Source organism: Tinamus guttatus, unplaced genomic scaffold (assembly GCF_059628265.1).
Source record: "Tinamus guttatus ecotype Peru unplaced genomic scaffold, ASM5962826v1 Tinamus_guttatus_pri_ptg000134l, whole genome shotgun sequence".
NCBI lineage: Eukaryota > Metazoa > Chordata > Aves > Tinamiformes > Tinamidae > Tinamus > Tinamus guttatus.
Genome location: NW_028288668.1, coordinates 155,011 through 175,450, shown reverse-complemented (window position 1 = coordinate 175,450; position 20,440 = coordinate 155,011). Strand labels below are relative to the sequence as shown.

General features: G+C 35.8%; 1 protein-coding gene across 1 annotated transcript in view; it reads left to right on the top strand.

Moving 5' to 3' along the window:
• OCA2 (OCA2 melanosomal transmembrane protein) overlaps window positions 1-20,440 on the top strand; it is a 162,946-nt gene that overhangs the window by 130,747 nt on the left and 11,759 nt on the right. The window lies entirely within an intron of this gene.

The window sequence follows — 20,440 nt, the reverse complement described above, 5'->3', positions numbered from 1 at the left end:
TACAGGTAGGTTCATACCAATAACTTCTTGCTCTTTTTCTTTGCATTGATTTTTTTTTTATTTTAGTTTCTCAGCATTGCCATCTTTCCTTTATATTGATTCTCCAAAAGCCTTCAGTTGTGCATGCTGATTAACATGTGTGTGTTGATTAACATGTCCATATGATTATATAGGCGTGTCTGGAGCAGAGCCACTAGTGAGAAAGGTGATCTGAACCATTCTTGCTAATGTTCCCAACAAAAGTGCTGCTCATAGCACAGTTCATCTCTCCACACGTAGTCCTCTGATGACACGTTTTAGAAAGGCAGAACACCCATCAAATCAAAGTATGTTCTCAGGACCTGTCTAGTGTGGTGTGAGGTGACAGCTAACAGACTTCTCAGAATGATAAACAAGCCTTTGCATGAAAGAGACTGCCATAGCAATAATGGGCTTATTTTGGGTTGTTCTGTGCGTGTTTTGCAGACATTCAGCTTTTCATTTGGGGATTTAACTTGTGGGCTTTCTTTTTTCATTAGCAATGTGGTTTATACATAGATTTTGAAGTGAAACACTCTTAAATCTTCCATCATACTGACTGCCTGACTGAGCGTCTCAACAGAAACAATTATCTTTAAAGCTAGCTAATCTCTCAAACAATGTACATTCGATTTCATTTACAGAATCACAGAATCATTATAGTTGAAAAAGACCTTTAAGATCATCGAGGCTAACTGTAAACCCTTCAACACTATCCCTGCTAAACCATGTCCCTAAGTGTCTCATCTACACACTTCTCGAACACTACAAGGGATGGTGACTTCACCACTTCCCTGGGCAGCCTGTTCCGATTATTCTTCCCTTTTATTTTTCCCTATATTGCTGGGAAGGCTGTAGTGAGCAAAGATGTAAGAACTGAACCCAAGTTGTCTCAGAAAGATAGCACTGGATGCTAATAGCAGGAAAAACATAAAAGCCCACTTTCATTGGTGTTTTTCTATCACTGAGCATGTTCACGCTCATGTTCATGTTCAGTATTTTTGCTTTAGGAAAATACTACCTCAGTCAACTGTGCTCTAATTCAATATTGTTTGTGGCTTCTCATGGCACTAAGAGGTGTTGTTTATATCACTTCAGTATTTTGATCTTACTTTTATTTAACAAGGTTGTCTCAAAGCACAAAGTGATTTCTACGTGTTTAAGCGTTCCGAGAAAAGGCTTTAGAAAATAAAGGCTTAAAAATAAAAAATGTTAGACAATTCTTTCCTGAAACTTCTCATGTTGCTTGGCTTCCATGATTGCATCTTTTGTTTGAGAATCAAAACAAAACTGCCAAAATCTTGCTTGCTGTATTTTCCAGACCAGTTTATCTCTTGTATTCTTGTGTAAAGCATGAAACCCTCATTGTATGAACATCTAGCTCTTTGGCTAATTATCTTGAAAGAAAGCAAGACCCAAACTGCTGTTATTAGAAAGAAATCAGTTTTCCACCATAGAAATGAAAAGTTTTTGCTTCTGGGGGTCCTGTCCCCACTATCTGAGCAACTCAGACCCATGTGCTGGAAGTGCTGTGCCAGTGAGGAGGTCTTGTAAGGATGGCATTTGAGTGGGGAAGATTATCCTGAGACAGGAATGAGAAAAGCATAAATAGTCCCTCATAATGCAAAATGTTCTCAAAACCTGGCTGTGGACTGGGGTGGGCAAGGGAAGATGACAAGATGACTACAGAAACCACACACTGCGTGCTACTGGGGAGAAGAATTTAACCTCTTCAAGTTGTATGTGTTGGAAAAGGAGAAAGGTGGTTACATGGCAGCTGCCATTTGTGTGATGCCCTGTAAATCCAGTAATATGTAGCTTTTGAATGTCTTGCTTGCAAACATGTATGTGGGCTTGGTTCTCTGCCATGTTGTTGAGGAGCATTGTCTCATTCTTTTTTAAAAAAGAATATTGTGTCCTCTTTCTACACAGAAGGGAGCTGCTCGGAATATGCATGCAGAGCCACATTTACAGATGTCTGCTAAGAGTGACCTTGTTTAGATGTGCTCGCAGCTGTACCTGCCACGTTTTTCACTCTACCCATGTGGTACTGTGATCTTGCTAAGTGCTTTACAGATATGCTCTTGGTTCAGAGAACTGCAGTGTCCACCCATATGAGGAGGTAGCAGGTCCCAGACTGTATTGCCTGGTTGATTACTATAAAAAATAATAATGTATTTTTTGTGGTGTTTAAAACCAATAATGGTAAATACATTGCCTATTTTATCTATTTACCGTGAAAACCATTATTGGTGGTAGTACAACAAGAAGGACTTATTATCCTTCTTGTATTATCAACAGCAGAAAAAAGACTTTTGGAAATGTGGGCCTGCTGCTGAATGGGGCAGTGGTGACAAAGGGCATAGAGAATGCCTAGGTACTCAGTACTGTGAACAGTGGCGTGAAGCCCAGCTGTAGGTTAGTCACTAGTGGTGTTCCTGGAGGTTGGACTAAATGTTGTTAGAAGAGACCTAACATTTTGACCTAAATGATTCTGTGTTTTAGCTTTTAATCAGCCACATATCAGGTTTCAGAAAAGTGCCTGCTACTGGATTTTCATTCAGTATAAATCATATTCAAAGGAAAGGAAGCAATGCTAAGAAAACAATAACAACAACAACAAACTTAAAAGTCCTAGGAAGATCAAGTTCAGGAGTGGAAATTTGCTTAGGATGCTGTTGCATTTTTGGATTATACTCTTCATCCACCTTGGAAATTGCTTCATCAAACTACAATAATATACTTTAATCTTTCCTTCTGAAAAATCTTTAGTCCTCTGTTTTTTCATTCTCATTCTAGTAATCTGGAAGGCAGGACTGTGAACACAATATGTCAGGCAGAGTGAACTTATAATTTTTTCCTGTTACAAATGTGTGTTTAAATACAAAATCTTGAACTACTTTTAAGCTCTATCAATTCAAATTCCTGTTTATTTTGCTTTTCTCCATTAGCTCTCATGTTACTTTCTTTCATGGAGCATGAGTTTATCTGTTCCTCCTCCCACCCTGCCAATGGTAGCTCTTTTTTCCCCACTTTGTATTTCTATTTAACATATCACCAATGGGTAGAGATTAAAGACAAATGGATGTGATATGTGATCAAGTAAGAAGATCAGTAGATGTCCACAAAGAGAAACATTAAAATGGTAAAAACAGATATAAGTGTGAGTCAGTGGGATATGGGAGAGGAGCTAGAGACCATCAGGTTGTCTGATAGGAAAGGTCAAGGGTAAACAGTGGAGCGAACAAATGGACGTGATGTTTCCAGAGAGAAGAAGAATTCTGTTTGGTAGTCTTGACCCTATAGAAAACATCAGATATGCACAGTGAGGGTGACAGAGCACTGGAACAGGTTGCCTGCTTGGACGCAGTCCTGTGCCACGTGCACTAGGTGACCCTGCGTGTGCAGGGGGATTGGACTAGATGATCTCTAGAGGTCCCTTCCAACCTTAACCATTCTATGAAAAGCAGTCTGCCTAGAAGAACAGGATATGAACCTACAGGACCTAATTTTGACTAAAATGGTAAGGTTAGCTGATTATGATCCTGAAAGCACTGTACATATTTTCAGATTTTCCATTCTTTTGTCATTCCTGTCCCTTGATATGGCATCTGAACGGCTGGATTAATATTCTTTATTTTCGTTGGGAGTAACAATAATTTGGAAGTGATAAAAAATAGTGTTTTCTGATAATAGCTTAGGAAAGAATTTATTTTCATAGGACTTGGGGGATATTTACAGCAAAAATATTTACAGTAGGCTATCCCATTTACCTCTGCTTGAGAGCACTCTCCCATAAACAGTCTTCCCATGAGAACTATCATTCATGCATGTGGGAGGACAAATGTGATGTTCTGTTGCTACCCTCTGTGTATCCTATTTACACAGCATATTAAAAAATTGCTGTTTTAAAGAACAATAAGCTCTGTAAAGCCATATCCACAGCCATATATAAAACTCTTTACTTGACTATGTGTTAGATGTCAGTAATCCTGTTTATTTAGTTTATTTAGTCTCATGTTCCCTATTTCCTTGCTATTAACTCTGCTATATTCCAAACACTATTGCTATTTGGAGACTGAATCTGATTAGAACAAAAAGAATCTGTTACCTTGGGAGTGGATTTTGGGGATGGAGATTTCAACTGAACAGTGCTGCATTTAACCACTTGAATGCAATTCATCTGTGGGCTTTCTGATCAGCTGTACAGCTTCAGAAGGTAAGAATTTTGGCATACTCAAAGTTTCTAGCCAAGATTCAATGACCTGTTGAGAAGTGATCAATGATTCTGATACACAAGTTAGCTCAATTTCATTTCTTGCTGTTCTTCTGAACAGCAAGGAAGAGTAATTGATCATGGGTTAAAGGTTGATATTTGACATGATTGACATGATAACAGATTTCTTCTGTTCTGAAGAACACTGGAGCACTTCAACAACCATAAGTTAATATACAGTTAAAGTTTGGGCAAGTTTTAATGTGGCACAGATTTTGCTTTACAATTTTGTTATCTTTAAATATCCACATGTTGATTTTTTTGTAATATCTTTCTTCAACTTTATTTTGATTTTTTTTGATAAGTGTGAGGTAAATGATACCGTTTCCTGTTGTTGTTTTTGTTTTTGAATTGTCTCTTGATTAATAGTTTAAAATGTATTTATATTTGAAAAATATTTTTTTTTGTTAGAGATAGGGAAATGGCTTTAGCTTTAATGACATTTGTTAGAGCTAGGGAAATGACATTTAGATTTTAATGTCCTATTCACTGTGTCACTAGGACACAGCTATAGACAATCTGTTGACTTTCAACTAAATACTCAAACTATTTCGACATTTATTTTTTTTCAAAATTGTACTCTTCTGGGATTGTAAAGAAGGATGTCAGTTTCCTTTCAGCTACAAAAGAATAATCAGTGCAAGATTTTAAATTGTTAGTGTTGACCAAAAGGCTGCTTTCAGACATATGTTACATTGACAGCCATGGCAACTGAAAAAGTGAAGGTGGGTATTTTGATAGTTGCATAGTTTGAGTTCAGCCCCTAAATAAGTATTCTTTCAGTTCTGTGTTGTATAAAACTTTAAGAATATTTTTTTTAAGTTATGATGGGCTTTTGTGAAAGCTGTTTTTTGTAGGGTCAAGACACATTGTGAAAGGAAATATGAACTAGAGGTTTTATTTATTTATTTAGTGTTTTTGTTTATTTTTAGAAAAAAAACGGACTGAATATTTTTAATATTTTAAAACCTTAAATATGAAGATTTTTTCTTTTCCAACTTGAAAGAGGACTTATCTGTATTATATATAATTTGTTATGGAGTTCAATGTGCTTGTCTGTCTTCTAGTTACAGTAAATAACTTTGAATTCTTTGGTCTATAAATATTCAAGTAATTGCTTTTTGCTTCTTTTTTTGTGGCATGAATCTTCTTTTTTTGACAAGATTCCTTTTTAGATTAGAAAATTAATTTATAGTTAGGGAAAGTACACAGAAATTAAATATTCAGCATTTTACTCAGTTTTAAATATGGCTATGGGTTATTTGAATCTGATGTTAAGCTTTAAAAGACAATAGTATTTTTATGGAATATACATGTATCTTTCTCTAATTGTAAGATAGATGACATTTAAAAGGTAATTGAAATTATGCAGTGGCTTACTGGACTCCATAGAAAGTGCCAATCCTCCAGTACACACATATCACTGCTTTGTTAGTATGGGGTAAACACATGGAAGAAGCATCTAATCACAGGAGCACAGAAAAATTCAGGTAGTAAGGAACATCAGAAGCTCTCTTGTCCAAACCCCTGCAGAAAAATGGCTTAGCTATGAGTCTGCAGATTCAAGATCAGACCAGGTGTCTTGGAGCCTTGTCCAGTCAGGTCTTGAACACCTCCAAGGATGGAGATGGCACAGCCTGTCTGGACAAGCAGCTCCACTGCCTGCCTGATAGGGAAACATTTCTCCCTTCTTGTTTCAACTTGTGTCTGTTATTTCTCTTTCTCTCCCATGCCCTACTATGATGATGGCTCCATCTCCTTGATGACCCCTCACAGGTGCTGGAGGGCCCTTTGATGCCCCCAAAGCCGTCCCTCCCCTAGATGGAGCAAGCCCAGTTCCCCCGACCTCTCCTCATCAGGCGAGTGCTTCAGCCCTCACCACTTTGGGGGCCCTCCGCTGAACTCGCTTCAGGCCGTGCCTTTTTTTGTACAGGGGAGCCCAAAACTTCACACCGTACTCTAGATGTGTTCTGATGGGTGTTGTGCAGAGGGAGGCAATCCCTTTCCTCAGTCTATGTGCCATGCTTCTGCCCATACAGGAGAGCAGCAGCTCACTGCCCGCCAAGACCCCCAGGGCCTTCCCTGCAGAAGTCTTCCCCAGTCCCTCTGGCCCCTGCCTATATCATTGCCAGGGCTCGCTGTCTTGGCATTTGTCCTTGTTAAATTTACTGGGGTTTCTATTGGCCCATTCCTTCAGTCTGTCCAAGTCCCTCAGGATGGTGGTCCTGCCCTTCAACCTCTTGACTCATGTAAAACTATAGTCTAATATTTCTAGTGCAACTTTGCAAAATCATTGTGGTAAGCAATGACATCCCAGATTAGTACTGAAAATAGAGTTAGTATAAGAATGAAACTTTTTGGAAATATTTGTTTGTGTTGAATTTGGACTCTTGATTCAGTCTGACATGTAATTCTTCTGTATTGTTCTTCTCATTTAAATGATTTAAATACTTGCAGACACATACATAAAAAAAGAAGACCCAAATAGTTTTCAAATAACACATTTGAATTTAAAATATCCAATTAATTCTTTCACTGTATCAGTTAATTAAGTGAGGTTTTCAAGCAAGGAAGCAAATAATTGCATGATGAGAAATATGCAACAAATTTATTTAGCTTAAAGTATAAATTACAAAAATGTTTAATATGCAATTTGTATAATAGGTCTAGATCAAAACATTATTAACAGAAGAATTTATCAGAAAATCAGAAAAGAATTTATCAGTCAATAATGAATTATTCTGAGAATTTCAGGACTTCCCAAAATGGTTTAAAAATGGTTTGTAAATTGTGTATGTTGTGTATAAAATATGTGTATATGAAACACACTAGGAAATGGAATAAAACTTTTATTGTCATCAGTTCTGAACACTGGTCAGCACAGGTCAAGTCATGAATATTATTACCTCAAGGGAGTAAAATCAGTGTGACCCTCTACATCATCAAGATTCTTGATTATATAAGGTGTATCAGATACAGAATTTTATTTAGAAAGACTTTTCCTAGAAAAAAAAAAAAGGAAAATTGAATAATCAAAACAAATCATATGCAGACAAAAGTCAGATGAGCTTTCTTCATGCTCAAAAATGTTCGTTAAATTCTGAAATTTTGTATGCCATTTAGGAGGTCAGTATATACCAACTTACAGGAATTCAGATAGCTTTCCCTTTCATAAACATAAAACTATTCTTTCTGGCTTCATATGACTACAGCATAATAGTCATGAAAGTCAACCTAGTTCTTGATATAAGCAGTGGACAAGGTTCAAAACCATCTTGGTCTGTCATGTGATAAATGTAATGCAAACATGTCTTCCCCACATTTTGCATAGATACAGATTCCTCACATTTCTGGGGCATTTGCCGATGTCCTTTTTTTCTTTGTGCAATCTTAAACATATTAAATATGTAATTTTATATATATGTTGTAGCTACCTAATTAATATATATGTAACTATCTATTGCAAAATAGATATTGTATATTTTGTATGTATAGAATTATAGTGCACGCATTTTGTATAATATATGTATTATATATACATGACCAATATATGTATACATGTATATGTATATACAATGTATACTAATATATACATATTTAGCAATATATAATTTGTGAAATATTAAATACATGCATAATATGCATAAAGTTATCCATCCACTTCTTGTGGCTATTTTGACATTAATGACGTTACTTACAAGAATGCCACATAATGAAAATAAAACCTGCAAAAATGGACTATAGAAAGAAATACTGCTTTGAATCATATTAAAAGCTTCTCAGAACTTCTTTTTTTATTGTTAGCAGAAATCCAGAATACTTATACTCTGAAAAACACAATAGTGGCATCTGGTATAGACATAAGAGTAAGGCCTTGCCTTGGAGAATTTGGAATCATGCTAGTGCTCCTACTAAATGTGAAGATTATATGAGAGATATCATGTTTATAGAGTATTCTCTTAGAAATCATGTTTAGTAGATGCTGTAAGTCATGACTGGTGTAACCTCATTTAACATGACCTATAAAATCAATCAATGAACAGTGAGAAGAGTGGTAAAATACTATACATATGTCATTTTGCAACATCGACTATAACTCATTCTTGGTCCTTTTATAAAATACAGGCTAACAATTGAATCAATATCCAATAACATCTAAACAGCACCTGAAGTGAAAATAATTTTAGCAGTAATGCTAAATTATCTATTTAGATAATAGAATATTAGATAGATAAGAGAATAGATAATAGAAAAAATATCTATTTTTCCTTTTGGCAGAAAATGGATGCCATGTTTATAATGTCGTACTGTTACATAAACTGTCTTATGCAAAGATTCTGAAGATATGTTGAATTTTATCTTCCCTCATAAAAGCAACATAAAATTTTCCCCTAAGATGTCTACGCTAGTTATGTCATTAGGCTGATACACCTTACTGGGATAGGAAACATCTTTACTGACACTATAGATGGTCAGAAGTTATTAATCTATGGTAAACAAATTTTCCTAAGCACTTCTGAAGACCAGTATATTCCAAGTGTACATTTAAAATACTTGAGATGGATTGTTTCCTGGATGTCTGTCTATATTGGGTATAAAGGAGCCTGGAATTTCCAGGCAGGTAAAGTTAGGCAAGAGGAACTCCATTCTTGTCTACACCAAACCAGCATTTTCTACTTTTATGTTAGATTAAATAAAATAGGAGCTATTATGGGCTATTCTGAAAATTTGAAGAGACAACTTTCATGCAAGCAAGTAAGGAAATGCAAGTCCTTAGTTCCCTATAGGGAAAAGACAAAGAAAGAGAGCTTCTTTTCGCTTCTCCAAACAGATATTTATAAAAGTATTTTGAAGGAATTATAACATATTTTTAATAAAAGAACAACATGTTCATTTGCTGAGCTAACTCATGGACAATACCACCAGAAACTCTCATCACAGTTGTTGACCACTTTGGTACTGCTTTCTCCACTACACTGTTGTGCTCTTGTTATCAGAAACCATCACCAGGATCTGTGTCACTAGAAGCAGATGCATTCCCACCATTAACTTTGCCTTGAGTCTGCTAGTAATGTGCAAAATTATTAAGCAGACTTCATGAAAACCTTTATGCATGGTTAGTTCATGTTTTAGAATGATAGGTCAACTGTATAGCTAGAAAAAAATGAATTTATTGAGTTCTAAAGAAAACACTTGACTGTATCTAAAGGGATTTTAAGCTGCATGGTGCAGATGTGAGGTAATATGCTCATTCATTCCTGGGTCCTTGTTACTGAGTCTCCTAATTTGGAAAATCAGTTGGAATGTGTCGCAGCTCCCATCCAGCATACTCATTTAGATTTCCTTCATAGAAACCAATGTGGTGGAGGTATAGGAAGAGGAGATGGAGGAGGAGGAATGATGAGAGAAGCTGGTGTGCATCCAGGTCTCATTTCAGGATGGATCTGGCAAATGTCTAGAATGCAGCCTGTTTAGGGACTAATGGGCTTCATGTACTGCAATTAACGCTAAACAAAACTTCTCAGTTGACTAAGTTCCAAACTTATCTTTCACTTGTATCTGTTTTGATCCTCTTCTCTGCTGCCGTTGCTATTGCAACTCAGGCCAGCGCAAATAGTAAAAGCATAAAAAAAGAAAAAAAAATAAAGGTCTTTAAATGAACTTGGTAAATATTTCAAGTACTATTGTGTACGGAACAGAATGTTCCAGAAACTTACTTCTTCTTTCACATTGGTTTCTCAGACATGTATTTCATAACTTCTGTATGCTCAAGTATTTTTCCTTTCTTCCATTATTGCTTGAAAGTGGCTATTTCTACTGCATTTGCTTCTCTTGATGAGAAGGTTCTAAATTTTCGCCTTTTGTTTAAATTCTCGACTTTTGAAAGCAGTTTCAGAGACTATTTTATAATAAATCACTTTGATTTAGTCTCTTAGATAACCAAAAATATTTGCCTCATACAGATACTTGTCTGACTGTCTAAAAAAAATTCATTGGATTGGTCCTCGGATGCTGTCCACGTTGTTCATGGAAACCTTGTTTACAGAATTATTTCATTTTGGCTGAAATTTCATAGTTCTTGAAAGAAATTCACTCCTAAATAGGCTGAATTCCATTTTTGCTTCTCCCAGTGCAATGAGAAGCTTTTAAAATCTGAAAAGTATGCTCTTCCCAGCAAGAGCAGCAGGTCTACCTGTAGCGACAGTGATAAATGAGGTGTAAAAGAAAGAAGGCAAGCAGTATAGCCATGAATAATCGCATCAGGGAGGGAGAGAACAAACTAAAGCCACAAGAGAACATCAAAAGTATTCAGAGAAAAACAGTTACAAAAGCTAAAAAAACGGATGAGGATTGTTATTTATTTCATATATTTTTAAGTCTTTACCATCCTTTAAAAGTTATGAATAATTTATTCTGCTGTATTTCTTAAATATAACATATTGATGAAAGCTGTAAAGACTATGTATAGCAACTGGGAGAAGAGCCAGATGTAGACTTAGACTTACCATGGACTCCTCTGCTTTTGCTGCTTCAGTCAATACCTATTGAAGCCAATGGTCTCTTTTAGTAAAAATCAGAAGACTTTGGATAACAATGTCAATAGTGATAGCTCCACAGACTATTTCCATTGACTACTGTAACTAATAGGTGGCCACTAATATATTCATAGACCAAAATGTGACATTATATATTTATGTAAGTGGTGTCGGAATAAAGATGGGCTAGATTGTGCCCCATTTTTAGACACTGTCACAATCACTGATTTGGCCTAATAGGTAATATTGTGAGAAACATGGCAGTATTCCTGAACAGTATAGAGTGTGTTAAATTTCACATTTAAACATGTTAATATTTAAATTTAACATTTTAATTTAAATTTAACAGTTAGTCTGTTAAATTATATTGCTTAAATGTAGTATTATTTTTTTAAATTGCTATTATCCATCAAGGACGTGGGAGCAAAGTTCATGGGCTCTAATTTTAAAGCTAAAATCTGCCACCTACAAATTGTGCCTATTTGACAAGAAGGGTTTTCTTTTTGAAGGTTTTATAGGAATATCATTTTTGACAGATTGATTGTGTATGTCTTCATGTTGTTCTAATAACTTCCTTTTAATGGAAGAACTTTAGTGTCAAACTCAAGAGTTCAGTGACAGACAATGTGCCTTCTCTGAGTTTCTAGGTTAAAAATAATTGACTCTCTGTATGCACAAACTGCCATAAAAATATTAATTTCTACAACTGTTCAAAAGGAAAAATAAAGAAACAAATTCCAAATGAATGGTCAGTTTTTCAATAAGTTTTGGGACACCAAGTATAACTTTACAACTTTGTATTTTGTATAACAAATACATTTAAAAATTACTGAAATAATTAAACATGACAAGCTGCTAGGGCCGTCAGGGACTGGACAGCTTTAAAGGTAAGTAAGTGAAAATCAGAGATCATCTACCTTTGTAACGGTAAACAGTGTTCACAGACTGTTTTGACTGGTGTACAGAAACATATAATGAAATTTGTGAGTAAGCCTGAAACCTCTATCATTTCATATGATACAATTTTTTAAAAGAAGTTTAGTGGGGCATGTGATTTTGTGTCTCCCCTTTCGGGTCAACCTTCACCTTAGAGAACTTAGAAAATTTCCCCATGACCAAGTCATGCACAGATTTTCTGTGTTTTCCATGTAGACAATGAGATGACTGCTGAAAATAGCATAGTTGACTTGGGATGTGACTCATCATGGCTGAGTTCATCCATTTAATTTAAGCAATTCATTTATGTTCCTTCTGCAGTCAGTGGAGAGAAAAGATAACTTCAAGGGGAATATTTTTCCTGACATGTTAAATAGACATCCTAGGGTGGGAAGAATTGCCTTTTGCAAGTTGCCCTCTCTCAGCTGACTAAAAAGAACACTACACTATTACAGCTTAAAATTAGATAACATAAATTGCACCCTAAGTAAACCATATGTATAAGTTGAGTTATAGCAGCTCAGATAAAGACTGTACTACAACACATAGACAAAAAAAAAAAAAACCCAAAATCAAAAAAACAACAAGAAAAAACACTGATAATATGGCACATTCCGTTTGCTACTTTCCGATATATGAGACCTAAAAGGTAAAACTAAGTTTATCTCGACAGTTTTTAGTGGAATTTATGCATGGATGAGGGCGCATCGATGAAAGTTACAGTAACTGGTACCTGGAAGCAATTTAGCCATACATAAATACAGAGTATTTAATTAAAAGTTAATATTTCAGATTTTTAATTAACACCTAAATTTAGAAGTAAATAAATCCAAATTGATTTAATTTAATCTTTAAACCATTCTAACGGAATCTTCAAATATTATTGATTCATGCAAGCGTGAAATTCCTGGCTTTTCTTTATTACAGAAAAATTTAGAGCAAAAAGTCAATGAATGCACTCTCTGAATACAACTTATACTTTGGCTATCTTCATGTAACAAAAGGATCTTGACTCTCAAAACAGCAATGAACCTGAGGATGTATTCAGCTTTGATTAAAATGTGCTTAGGTGGCTAGTTACAGTAGTTGTATTTCCTTTTACCAAAAAAAAAAAAAAAGTGCAGTTAGGAGGCATCATTTATGTAGTGGCATTTAGAAGGTAAAAAGAAGAAGGAAACAGACTTGCTTTTGTGATCGCAACTAAAAGAATATTTAGTTGGCAACTTAAATTTCTTTACCAGGAAGTTATTTAGTAAGTTGGAAATAACCCTTGTGCTATGTTTGCTTCCATTTTGAAAATTTTGAATATATTTGCATACTTCTGTTGTCATATAACATATTTTTCTTTATGATCTTTTGCACTTATCATATTTACACCAGAATATATTAAAATAATTAGCTCATAATGCATAACTACAGGAAATTTGAAAATAACTGAATTCTGTATGAATAATGCATTGTTAACAGAGATAATAATCTGAATAATCTTCAAGTTTGACCATGCGCAAGATGTGAACCCTGAAGTTGTATCAACTTCTGGGAAATTTTACTGCACAAGAAATGTGATATTAGCTGTTTGGGCTTATAGCTCATAGAGACATCTGTGCTCACAAAAGTATTTTCTTCCATCAGATTCATAATTATCTTCCACCTTCTATCCTGAGTTACTAGTCTAATGGTTGTTTGCTTGGCTTCCCACATCTCTTGTTAAGTTCCTATTTTTTGCCCATTTTTTTTCCCCTTACAGGAATAGCAGCTAATGCCGCTTCTGAAAAATGACTTATTTAAACCCCAGATATGAGACTAATTTTAAGTATCTTTTTTTTTTTAGCAAATTTTATCTTTAAATATGACCATGCATGTAGAATTTATTATTTTGATAAAAGCATCTGAATTATTTTTTTGCTGTCAAAAATAAACTCCTGTTGAAAATAATAAAATACTTTGAAATGAAAATATTCTCAATGCTATTACATGCTAATACTTTTTATAAATCACATAATTCACAGAAACGTGATGCTTGTTCAGAGGGGAATGCATTCTGTTTTTACACACATCCAGATACATATTCCAATGCAAAGCTGTTAGGGATTTAATTAACTGCTTTGCTGTTTAACATTCAAAATATCAAAACCTTCCTGGTGCAAAAACAATAAATCAACTACTGTCTCATTATTGCCTAGGGCTTTCATTGCGTAAACTGTTATTTTTCTTTACTTTAAGCATTTACAGAGCTTGTTACAGATGATTTGGAAACAAAAGAGTCATTCTAAATTGTGACCACAATGAAGAATGCTTTTATTAAATCCAGGAAGACTAGAAATATTCCCATGTTATTTTGAAAACCAGTGAAAACGATGACTAAACACAAATTGGAAGAATTTGAATTTAAGGGAAAATTCACCAGGCCAGTTGAAAGTCAAAATCAGTGGTAAATCTGAGGTTAATGTCTTCTCTGCCCTTCTCAGTCATATACCCTTCTCTGGTCTCAGTCATATAGATTGCAAGGATGGCATCATTTGTTTTCATTATTCAACTTTATAATGCACAACTAAGTTCCAGATCCATGATTGCATACAAAAATACCTAATTTTAAGGATGTGAATGATCAGTTAAAATCAAAAGGATATAGCTAATTAAAGTACTTTGCTGGGCAGGGGCCAAAAATATAAATTGGGAAATATATGGAAAATTTAAAATGTTTTTGCTTGTACATGCTTTCTTTGGAGAGTTTTAAAAAAAATCTAATGGTACCTTCAATAAAGTTTAGTGATGTGACAATGTGTTTGAGAGTTACTTGGAGCCCAGCGTTTTGGCCAAATGCTGGCTAGCATCAGAGAGAAGGAAATTTCCTTGAAAGTGACAGGTAAAAAACTGCTGTAATAACAGCTTGGAGAATTTTAGCTTTCGGGTATCCTGCGCCTTGAGAATTCTGATAACATTAGAGTCATGTAGGTTGTAGAAGTTTGTCTATAAGAAGTTTGTTATGTCTGCTGGCACTTGATGGTTCCTGCTTTGGAAACCAACAAGAAATTGTGGAATTTTGGATTTACAAGCAACTTAGGTCTGCATTAGCTACCTGGTTTCCTGTGTGTGATCATCAAGGGTTGTTTACTCCTATAAAGATTGGCAGTAAATGCATTAGCACTGCAGATAAGCTTTAGATGGGGAGGGTGGGAATGGGTGTGGTGACAGTGCTATAGAATAACGTGGTCTGCCTTATCTCCTGATTTCACTGCCCTAAGTGGGTTTACAGAGAGGTATTCTATGCTTTATGCATCATTATGGAAAGGGAAGGAAGGCATGATTTAAAATATGTAAAAATAGGTGAAGCTGATTTTAATACCTCCTAATTTGACTTTGTCAGTCTAGTTAACAGTAAAACAAATGAAATTCTGTTTCTCCTCAAAAACGAACAAACAAAACTAGCCATCTCTAAAATGTGCTTCAGCTTACCAAGCGCAGGTGTCAGTGCAGGCTGAGGTGCCAGCTTGGCAGGTTCCTCTGGCTGTGTTGGCTAGATCTCTACTGACTGCAGTGCAAATGTCAACAGTCATCTCCAAAGTAGATGGCTACGTCACAGGCACCTGTGTTTAGATGGATGAATCTGGAGCTGAATCCCACCCAAGGATTCAAATCCAGGATGTATAGGTGACTTCAGTGTAATGCTAACGTTCCCGACCTTGGGCAACAGGAATGGTGTATTCGCAGCCAGTGGCGGGAGCACTGGAGAATCAGCCTGCCCTGATGTCTACATAGAGTGAACTAGTCTGCTCTCAGTCATGCTTGCAGATGTAATGCTGGCTCAGCCCTTTCTGCATTGCTCTGTGGTCTTTGCTGTGACCATAAAGATAAACATCTTGAGCAAACTATCTTGCTGTTAAAAAAATCCTACCTTTATGGGCAGCCATGGCAGAATGTGGAAAAGTACCAAGTCTGGGTTTTCTTGCCAAAGGAATCTTTTGATTCATTTTAAATGAGGACTTGTCAAATGGTGTAAATTCATGGAAGCCACCCTGGAGCCAAACACTAAATTCAAGGATGAACCAAACAATGGGCAAGCCAAAATGACAAACTGTGTTCACACTGTGGAAGTATCTTCAAAGACAATAGACTAAATTGTGAAGTTAGCAACATATCTAGTTTTTCAGGAGCCATGAGCTTCTTAAGGCAATAGTAATTACTGCTGCTGGGTGAGCCCTCAGTTCAGTGTGCTGATAAAAGACTAAGATCCATGAGCCAAACTGGCTCAAGCTCTGGGGAGATAGAAGATGGCAGAAAAGCACTCTGGACTAAGGAGCTCCATTCCTTTCGTTTTGATGAGGTCCATGATCTTAACCTTGTTTTTGAGATAGATGGCAAAATCAGAAGGTGAACTGTGCTTGTTTGCTTTCGTCTAGACTGTTCCTGTCTTTTTTAAAAAATCAAAAGTGTGCGTTTGTTGAAAGTATATATGTTCTTGGCCTAATAATGTGCCAGGTGAAGCTAATCGGCATTTTTTTCCACTGAGCTTGAGGGGAGGACAGAATCAGGCCAGAGTATGCCCTTTTGGAAATATCAGCTGTTGCTCATATCTCTTAAATAGTAAGGCATTTATTAAATAGTAAGGCATTTATTAAGCAAATGCAAGTATGACTAATAATGATGGAGTTGAACTAGAAAAAATATTTTCTATCAAGGTTTAGTGACATTTCCAGAACCTCTTGTACATTTGTTTCACTTCATCTTGTGAAACATTTTTCTTAATACAGCATTTGGACTGTGTGCTGTCACTGTAGGCACTGTTAGATTGCACACAATATTTATATGACGATTCAGTAATGTGGCGTAACCCAGGAGGTGATAAAAGAATAATAATGAAACTGTCTTCTCTGTGAAGGAACTATACCTTGCAGGTAGGTGATTACAAGACAGCCAATAAAACATCAAGTGCCTCCTGGGCAGCTTCCCCAAAAATGTGATTCTGACTTTAATTCATATCTGTTGATTGCTGATAGCACCTTTTTTTCTTTCAGTGCTTGTTTAATTTAAATGTAATCCACAGAACATACCTTATGAAAGAAGATGGAGGTATATAAATTCATACAACAGAAGTTCAGTTTATTAGACAATAGGAGTTATCTGTCAGTCCTTGAGGCTAGCATAATATATTCCAAATAAAGTTACTCTTGATTGCCAGAATTAGGAACTGGGACAGTGAAGGCAATATTTAATATCACAGGATATTTCATTGCTCTTTTGATATCAGCTTGGTTTATGGACACCACTGTGTTTTTTTCTGATAAGCATTTCTTTCAGCTTCCTTTAGAAATATATTGCACTTTGGATTTATGCTTACCTAGTACAAAGTGGGGCTACTGGGAAGGCAATTTCATGAGGGTCACATGCATGTGCATGTTCATGACCCAGAGCAGTTTATTCCATTTCAGTTTGTTGTGCTGATTCTTGCAGTTGCTGTTAAGCCAGCGCTGAGTTCATGTCAAGGTCCTGCAGAATTAAAAACAAAAAGAGGTAATGTAAAGAAGCTAATCAAAAACATGGCACATGTCAAGCAAACTTCTAATCTGAATATAAGACATATTGAAGATGATGGATACAGAGAGTATCCATCTTACCTAATTTAGGCTAAAAAGAAGAGGTATTTAGCCCATCCTTTACATCATGTACGGTCCATGCAAATAAAGAATAGTATCATAGATATCTTATATGTTCCATCTAACTTTGCTTCAGCTTGGTGGTACAGTCACTTAATTGTGTGGAAAACTTAGAGCAGGAAGCACATACAAATTGCTCCTTAAAATTTTTGGTGTTTAACTCAGTTATACAGTATAAGTTAATACTTTACAAGAAGTTACGGAGTTGTGGTAGCGTAAGTTGGTGAACGGCAAATAAAAGAGTAGAACTCTTTCTCTATCAAAGGTGAGGAAAGACTTACTACAGAGAAATAATGGCAGATGTGAGAGACCCAGTGATGGCGCAATTCCCTTTCTATTCTTTTGCTGTCATTCATATAGAAGCTGTAGCTGTTTCCACACCTTCTTCTTACCTCCTTTGCAGTTTCACCATGTGCAGAATATTTTACATAAATTGGACACCTTTATTCTCTTTATAAACACTAAAAACTGTCTGCCATCTATGCTTGTATTCCTAGGGGCCCTTGCTCTGGGGACATATTGTGAGGGACATAGCAAGAACGAACTTGTAGAAAGAAGTTATTTCTTTTATCAGATGTTCTAGCTCAGAGTAAATGCCTCAGTTTTGGACATTCAATGTGTCCAAAGTGAAATGAATGGATTTATCTGTGTTTCCTCACTGAAAGAGAAGCATAGAGAAATGTAATATATATTGACCATTTTCTGCTGTTTGGGTCAGGGAAAAACAGGGAGTGGAGGAACAATAATGAGGTAACTTTCAGGGGATTCCTACTAATGTTGGGAAGCACTGTGGGGGAAAGTTACTAAAAAATATGACATGAAGATTGACATGAGGGTGTGGCTGGAACATTTCAGTGTGTATAAAGAGATAATAAATGGGGCGAAGTGTGCATTTACCATCTTTAAAAGCTGGAAAAGCATCGGCTTTGTGCTGAGGTGTGCTAGTGAAGGGATGCAAAGAGGGTCTTGAAATAGCTTAACTGGTGAAGTTGGAGAATAACCTTGAGTGCTTGGTACTTCTTGAGATCAAAGAAAAAGATGTTGAAGAACTGAGAAGAGAGTCTTAGGTTAGCATTTGAGTCATGTGGATAGACAAGAAAGAACAGATAACCAGAAATAATCTGCAAGTTTTTTAGAGATAAGTTGGATGTGAGACTCTTCAGAGAGATCTGCATCAAAACTGACTAAAAATATGTGTGACAGTAAGGAAGGCAATGATAGTGCTATGAAGAAAGGAAGTAAAAAAGTTGAACTGTGCGAGCCCAACATTTAGAGTAAACTGATAGCTAAAGGTCTGTAAAGACATGGCAAACTGATTTGAACAGAGTGAGACTGGCTTAATCTGAGAGAAGGAGATAGTGAATTGTCAACACAGAGAACCCTGTAGTTTATGGTGGAATGTCTCAGAGATGGGAGGCAGAGGAAGAGGGATAAAGATCAAGGACAACACCTCTTCAGCAAGAGAAAATCCTGTGGAGCATGTTAGAACCTCAGAGGAGAGCTAGAAGATGAAGCAGCTTCCAAACTCAAGGAAAGTACAGGCAGCAGTGCCAAGCAAGTCACTCAGTGCAGGGGAGGAAGATAACTTGTTTCTAGTTACACAGAAAAGGTCAAAACCTTTCTATAGGTGAAGGTGAAAACTTTACTGACACTGATTCTGCAGTTGAAAGAATGTATTACTTTTGTATTATACAGTATTTTTAATATTTCTGTCACTGAAGAGGAAGAAAGAAATAGGATGAGGATGAAGCTGGTATCTGAAATTAAATCTGCAGTTGACTGTAATAATTTGCATCACAATTTAGTTGAGGAAAATCCTACTTTGGGGGTACATTTATATATACTGATGTGGAAGACAGCTATGGTACCCATCTCAGAGCGTAGAGCTGATCCCACCAGTTGCTGTGAATAGTGTACAAAATGTATGATTTCACAAGGAGTAATAGGCCACTAGTAGTGTTTATTTTTCTCACTGACCATACAGGGTTTACTCGGCAATCTCACTTCCTTTTCCTTCCATAAGTGTATGAACATACAGACCTTTGAAGAGAAGCTTTATATCTGATGCATTGAAATTCAGAAAGCCATTGGTTAAATCTCTTATATGTTCATATATTTTTTGGATTTTAATGCATGAAAACATCCTGTCATCCTATTATTTAGACTTAGTCAGAATAAATATCTCCTCACTTACATGGTTACTCAGATTATTCCGTGTTTTGAATATTGTACAGAAAATTTAGTGAGTGTATTTTACTGAAGCAAAGTATATTTAGTCAATGTATACTCCAGAGTGCTAGTAATTAGTTTATCAATGCATAGCAGAATGTGAAATACTAAATACTTGCTGAAGCTTATCATTAAGTAAATTACTTCACTGACACTTGTGCAAATTGTTTGTTTCCATTGTGACTACCAGAGCAAAGTACATTTGATGCAAACTAATGATGTAGTTGCTTTTTAGAAAAAAGAACTCAAATACGTTTTCCATGTTTTAATGATTCCAACAAAAAATACAAGAACTCCTCTTTATATTTTGTCAGATATTTTTCTTCATGGTAAAAGTAATTTGACTTTTCAGATATAAGGTACCTGGTTGGAATGTTAATTTTGTGAGTTTTTTTTTGTGTGTGGGAGAGATTTCTGAACAGAATAGAACAGAATGTATCTGAACAGAACAGTATTCAAAATATATAACTACTTGTAACACAAACTTCATCAAAAGTGTTATCGCTTTGAATGCTAATGATAAATTATTGCCTACTTCAGCAATGTTTTCACGTTCAGTAGATATGCATCTGAGCAGCACATTGATTAAACTGCTCCTTTTATTTGGATTTTGTTAGAGATCATTTATGACATCATACATCTGCTTTAAAATATTTTGGTAAATGGAACTTCACTATTCTGTTTCTTAGTAAAGCCTAAGCTATATTCTGTGGGAGTATCAACACAATACACTATTTGAGATTATCCTGAAAATTACATCTGAATTGGGATCACAACCTTTCTTTTTTATA